Source organism: Athene cunicularia (genome assembly GCF_003259725.1).
Source record: "Athene cunicularia isolate RWA chromosome 12 unlocalized genomic scaffold, athCun1 chr12_part1, whole genome shotgun sequence".
NCBI classification, from domain to species: domain Eukaryota; kingdom Metazoa; phylum Chordata; class Aves; order Strigiformes; family Strigidae; genus Athene; species Athene cunicularia.
This window is the reverse complement of record NW_020799116.1, coordinates 22135076-22142145: the sequence shown is the minus strand read 5'-3', so window position 1 is coordinate 22142145 and position 7070 is coordinate 22135076. Positions and strand designations below refer to the sequence as shown.

Here is a 7070-nt window from a genome sequence, read left to right as displayed (position 1 = left end):
GGGGGGGTGGGGGGAAGGTACAGAGGTGAGGGGAAGGTAAAGCTGCTTCCATCCATTGCAGCTTAATCTGACCACAAATCTGCACCATTTCTGCTTTACTTTCCAGTGCTTTGTTATGACTAAGTAACAGTCTGGAAGGGGGGGAGCTCATGCCTTCAGCGTTCTTTCTGTGAGGTCCCCTGTTTTGGAGCATCCGGATCCTTACATCCCAGGTTTCTCAATCTTGAGCCATGTGGACTTGGTGCCTACCACCCCTGCTTGGTCAGTAGAATCCTGGAACCCAGTGGCCTGGTGTTGCAGATGTTTTAGTGTGTCCTAAGCTGTGGGATACCTGGATTCATCCGAGAACAGGCACTCTGAGTGAGGGGAAAATGAAGGAGCCACTCTTGTGTGTATATATATCTCACTCTTAAGAGACAAAGGACTATTATATGTATAGTGGTATCAGCAAAATTGTAATTGCAGTCACCTTGTGTTCACGGGACAGTCCTGCCTTTATTGCTCCTGAGAATGCAGATTAAAGGTTTCCCTTTCCTTTTTACTCTATTTCGATCTACACTTTCTGGCAATAATAGAGTGGCCTTCTTGGCTTACAGATGAACTTCTTTCTAAATGGGCTCTCTGGCTCCTTGTCAGCCTCCGTACTTTCTCTGGGGGATTTCCAAGCATCCACTGTCCTCCTGTCCATGGATTTGTGAGAAGAAAGTGTTTTCTCTTGAAGAACCACTGCTCAGTGCTGATTGACCTATATTGCAGCTTCTGCTTCTGAGGTGTAGTTTCACTGCTGGGGTGAGTCATGGCAACATTGAGGACTGCTGAAAGCCCCCTGCTTTTTTCTTGAAAGGGAGGTTGCATGCTATTTGCATGAAAAATTTGTTCCACATGCCTATGGATCTGTCAAGAGAAATTTCAAATATCTTGATAGTATTATAACGAAGTGTAGTTACGTAGTAACTGACGAATTTTGTGGAAAACCAAAACTGTCTTGCTGTGAGCCCTACAGGGAGCAGAGGCAGAATTAGAGAGGAGAAATCATCAGCTCAGAAGCAGCGTGACCAGTGTTCCAGAGTGGTCTGAGAGAAATACCTAAATACTGTACTAAATAAAAGCTCTGCCTAATGTTATTTTTTTCAGTGGATGCAAATAGTCAGTGTTGTAGTGCACCTAATAACGTAGTTTACAATAGCTCCCCACACAAGGAAGGGTTTGTAGGATCAGCTACTGACTTTGAGGGACAAAACCAGGTCGGAGTACTGACAACAGAGAATTTTGAGTTAGAAATCCTGGCTTTGGTCTAATGGTTTGACTGAAATCTAACCCTCTTTATGCATTGTTTTTCTCCTTGCTGAGACTTTTATGTGTGTTACAACTTGCTAGAGTTTACAGGGTTGTCTGGTTTGCATGCTTCCACTCTGGATAAATCAGTGTATCTTAGCATTTTGAAACATTGTTGTCATTGTGGAATTTCCTCTTTTGTTCTGAAATCGAGCCTCTTACCTCAGTCTTCTAGCAAGGGCTAAGAGAGTTTGCTGTGGAATGCAGCCTTTCCCTGGCAAGGTTTCTTTTGAGGGGCTAATAACAGACCCTTTTATTTTCTCCCTCTGTAGACCTAAGTATCTTGTTTTATGGAAAGGAATAAAGAAGCAGAACATGTAGATCTGTTTCATTTTATTTCTCCCACTGATCTGCAAGGTGTCTATGAAAAGTTATTCTAATTTTCCTCTGCTAGGGTTTATACTCTTTGTGCCATCTCTGCTATCACAAAGTGATAATGCTATTTTATGTTTTGTAGAGGTGGGGGGTTTTGAGATGGATAGTTGAAAAGTAGAGTTTTGAATCTACAAACCCTTGAAGTCAGTGAAGATTTCCTTTGCCTTAAATAGGCTTTGGATCTGTTCTTCGGTGAGCAAAATGGCTACAAAGATTCATTGTTTTGCCTACTCCATAGCAACCGACAGCATAAAGCCTTTTCCCAGATGTGTTTATTTAAAGGCTTTTTCAGATTTAAAAATGAACTAAAGTTGTAGATAATGTTTTAATGCCAGTTTTTCTATATCAGCATTAAAAAATCAAGTGAACTAGTATGCAGTCATAGGAAATTAAGAGATATATATGAGAGAAGATAAAATTCCATTTTGGGGAAAACAAAACTGGGATAAGTACAGGAAGGTATTAGCTTTTGAAGAATTACCTGGCATATTTGAGAATTCCTGTGAAATTCCAGGTCATGTGGGAAAATGATCACAATATACTATGCTTTATACAGTTAGAAAAGCTATTACTTTTTATTGATAATTCTCATCATGCACCAAAAGAGAATATTGTTAAAGAGCATTGTGCTGTACAACCTTGAAACTGATAGGCCCCAATTTTTTTTAAGGAACACTTAGTTTATGTTAGGTGTACAGGTAAGCATGGGTAGAGGGAGAGCATGATAAGCAAAAAATTCATCATGGGAGGGAGGACGTTGAGAATCCATATGGGTTATCATATTTTTTTCAAGGGATTAATTGAATTAATATCCCCCCCAAAGCCCACTGTGAACAGAATAACATGTATTTTGACCTGTGAATGCATTTTAGTGTACAATGCTGCCTGGCTGTATTTATACTCTGCAGGAAGAAAACTACTCCCTAGTAGTTCCTTCCAATTATTTTTTGTGGGTAACCTTTTGCTTTTATTCAAGCAAAATGCAAGATAAATGCCAGTTTCAGCCTTTTAGATCTTGGAAATAATGGTGTATTAAATGTGATTAAATTGGGAATTACCCTTAAGCAGGGTCATAATTACTGTAGATTTAGATGGCATGTTATACAAATTGCTGTGTGCTCATAATTACAAATTGAGTTTGTTGCACTCTGGGGGTTTATAAACTTTATCTTAGTTATTAACACGTTAAATAACAGTGATTTATGTAAATTACTGGATAAACCAAAATGTCAGTGTTATGCTTAATCTAAGGTTTAATTATATTTTTGTATTAGAGATAAAATTTGGTTAGCTTTAGCAAGAAAGATTGAAGTCTAACGTTCACTACTGAGATATTGTTAAACATGATAATAGTAACAAAATTGGAGCCGCCTTTGTAAGTTTGTCAGTAGTAGTTGCTGGTCACGCTGACTGAAAACTACGATGGTATGAAGTCAATGAACTAACTACTACAGTGAATGAGCCGGCTGTCAACAGTAATCAGCAGTAAGCTCTTTCAATGATCAGCCAGCCTGCTTGCCTCAGAATTATTTACCTCTAACTTCTGGACTGATCTAATGAGCGTAAGTTCATAGTCTGAGGTCTTTGTTTACTTCCTCTTGCACGGAGATTTCCTAGCTCCTTAATTTTTTCTTAAGTCACATTGATCTTTTTTTTTTTTAAATGGAGCAAAGGTAACTTTATGTTATGCTACTAGTTGTGCTCCAACAAATTGCCAGGAATAAGGATACTAAGACATGAAAAATGACTTTCTTATCTCCTTATCCAGTGTTACGTATTTCTAGAGTATTGTGGTGGCAGCTCTAATGCTAGCTAGATGTCAAAGTGGCAGTGGGAGAACAACAGAGTGTATAGCCTCTGCATGTCCTACTGGTTCTGCCAGAGCTTTCTTATGCAAAGTGCAGATAAATAAAAGGGGTATAGAAGCCTACAGTGGCTCCATGTTAGAAGATCCTCTCCTGCCCCTGTCTTGTAAGGCCTGAAACATCCATCATCACCTCTGTATGTTCAGCACAGAGCATAAACACTGCACCTGTGTAGTTGGGATAGCAAAAAAGCATAGCTACATGTCGCCAAAAAGTTGTCCTAAAAGGTCAAGCCTCAACGTCTGTGAAAAAAGTCCACTGGTCACCTGAATGAGAAGGGATTATGGTTACTGTTACCTGAGGGAGACTGGGTTATGTACAATGGATTATGATTCAATGAAGATGGTTTTGGAATGTTGAAATATAAACAAAAAATCCCTCCAAAAATAATTGCATCAGGATGCCTTGACTCGGAAACCACAATGCCATCTGCATAGTGCAGCAAGAATTTGTTTTTCTGTGTTTAATTTCCCCTATTGAAATACCTATGAGATCTTAAATATGTAGATTATTTTGACATTTAACCTCTACTTGAGATTCTAAAGATTTACTAAAGCGAGAAGTGATTTTACAAAAACTTTGTAGCAGAATGGATGAAACAAAAATGAGAATTCCCAGCGCTTTACCTTGAGGGAGGGGGGGAAGCTGTAACAATTGCCACATAGTATTTGAAATGGGATGTGTCAGTATTGCTTGCTTGGTTGTTTGCTTGTCTAGCGTGCTCATATCCATAGAAGGAAGATTCTGTTTGAAGCAGGTTCAGAAAAGAACATTCTTCAGAAAATTCTGTGACTGCTTTTGAGGTCAGAGCTTCTCAGCCGCCCTTTCCAGTACATATCCTCCTTCACAGCCCACGCTAAAACTGTCTGCACTCGCTTTCCAAATGGAAACTGGTTTCCAAAGGAGCGGTTGATTTTTGTGGACTGCTTATGTCTGCTTTGGATTTCTCTCTGTTTACAAGTAGAGATGAAGCTTGATGCAGGAGAGCACTGAGTCAGGACCAGAAAAATGTGGGATTGTTGTCTGTCCCAGAACTTCTGTAAAGCAGAGGCTGTCTGGATAACCATTAGATGCTGGAAGTAGGCATAGCAGTATAAATAGTCTCTGGTTAGAGACTTGCAGTGGCATTACTATCAAAACAGTCAGTGTAGGCGTGACCTTCCTTAACATATTTGAGTTTCACTGAAAGCTAGTTAAACCCAGGGTTATTGGAATCTATGCCTAATGCTCCCTTAGGAAACTATGCAAAATGCACATTCAGTCCAAATGTTTAACTGGGTTTAAGTAATGCTGCTTTGATTCTTTGTATCATCCAGAAAGATGCGAACAGGTCTCATGGTATGTACTGTAAATAAGAGGCATGTTGTATATACAGCACAAGGGCACAGCTGGACCTTTCATTGTGCTCTTTCTTGTACCTGATTAGTTTGAGCAACAGTTTTAGTTTCTGACTAAACTTCTGAGTTTCCCCAAACTACAGAGATCAGCCAGTGCTGCCTTTATGTGCTGGAGTGTTTCCATTCCTAAAAAGTATAGTGCAAATTGCTCTGTCCTTACACAGAATTGCCCTAAATACTGTGCAAATGATTACAAATGAAGCCTTTGGTGGTAAAGGTGACTGACTGCCCTTGACCCCCAACCCACCCTCCAAGACTGGTTCTTGTTTTCTTAATTAGCTTTCCCTTCTCCAGTACCCTGGCATCTAAACGAAGACAAGGAGTGTCTGTGGTTAGACAGTTTGCCCAGCTTACTTAGACATGATGCTTATTTTGATGAAGGGAAATTTAATTTGGAAAGCAAGATGTTTTGACGGTTCCATGAAACAGGAAACCCGAAAGTTAAAACTTGTCTTGCTTTCTTGTGTTATTACAGGATATTAATCATACGGGCCTTGCTATTTTTTGAAACACTAATTTCTTTGTACCTATAGGTAGCACTATTTATCCACTGGTTTTGTGGTGCAGTTTCAGCTGTTCTTCTGACCTGTAAAGCTAAAATTACTGTAGGAATAGTCTACCAAATGAATTATGACTTAACAAGTACCTTTCAAAATTATTTGTGGTTTAGATCAGCAGAGGAACTGGGACTGCATCTTGAACAGAGCAGACATTTGATAAGGTGATGTTCCCTGGGGTCAACAAGTTCTGCAAGTGGCTGACTCCTTCGTTCTTCAGCACTCAGCTTAACCTTCCAGATATGCTGCAAACCCTTTTCTTTTCTAGGCTTTGGGGGAGGAAGGCTAGGAAAGCATCATGAAGCGTAAGCGTTTTTGTTAAAACAGGTGTGTAAAATGTTATTGTGTGTGAGAAAATTATGTAATTTCAATGTTCTCATTTGCCAGTGTGTGGTTTCTACATGAGAGGCGTATATATAAATTAAAGCACCTTTTACGGTATTCTAGGAGATGAGATGGTTTTCATTTATGAATTACTAAGTTACAATTAACTCTGTTTAGACTTGATTTCCTGCAGTACTTTAATCACTGCATGGTGAATCTGCTTGAAAAAAATAGGAAGGATTGTTATTCATGTGTCAAATACTTGATGATGAAATTCAGTCGGTGTGGTGTTCTATTTTTTTTAAAATTGTAGTGAGGAATTCTTGCTTGCCAGAACTAGCTTTACTATTGAGCTACCATGTGTCTGGAGGAGGTGGAGGTTTCCTTCCATTCCCATTTACAAATGCTGTGAGAACAGTGAGGACATGATACAGCAAAATCCACAAGCTTTCTAGGTCAGGTTTCAGCGGAACAACAAAGGATAAACAAAATCTTTGTTGAGTTAACTCATTTTTATCCAAAATTCTGATGGGTATTTTTTTAAATAATAAATCAACCACTCCTCCCCAAATTGTTGTCCTCCCATCACCAGGTCTCCGCAGCACTTAATGTGTTATTATCGTGTGCGTGTTTTCTTTCCGCGTGTTTCCCAGCAGTTCGTGTTCTGCCTTGCAATCCCGAACCATCTCGTACTAGTGTAACGCCTATAAAACCGGTGTTTTTTTGCGGGAAGTAAGTAAAATTTGGATTACTGTGCTAATATTCCGAGCAACACCAGGGAAGTTGGGATGCTGTCGCTTTGAACGTGCGAGAAGTTGACACAAGTTCTCCGTTTCCTCGCCTTGGGGAGTAAGCGTGGGGAGAAAGAGTCGGGACGTTTGTTTTAAATTCTTTCTTCACGTGCTTATTCCGGTGCATCCGAAATATTTTTAGCTTTTGCTGTTTTCACCTTGCTCCATCCACGGGACATCTCGGGGAGTTGGACAACGTGCGGCCACACCCTTGATGTGAGAGGGAGTTAAAATCTTCTTCTCTCGGATGCCTCCTTCATTTCAGGGATAATTGAAACTGTTGGGTTTTTAAGCAGATGAGGTGGGCAGGAAGAACCCAAAAAGGTTGGGGCCGTTCCTTGACCGACATCAAATCCCAGATTTGTTTTCTGCGGGAAACCAACCGCTGCCCGGGAAGGGGGGGGGGGACACGTTTGGGCCGGCTCC

General features: G+C 40.2%; 1 protein-coding gene across 10 annotated transcripts in view; it reads left to right on the top strand.

Annotated features, from left to right (window-relative positions):
* IQSEC1 (IQ motif and Sec7 domain 1) overlaps positions 1-7070 on the top strand; it is a 273968-nt gene that overhangs the window by 199802 nt on the left and 67096 nt on the right. The window lies entirely within an intron of this gene.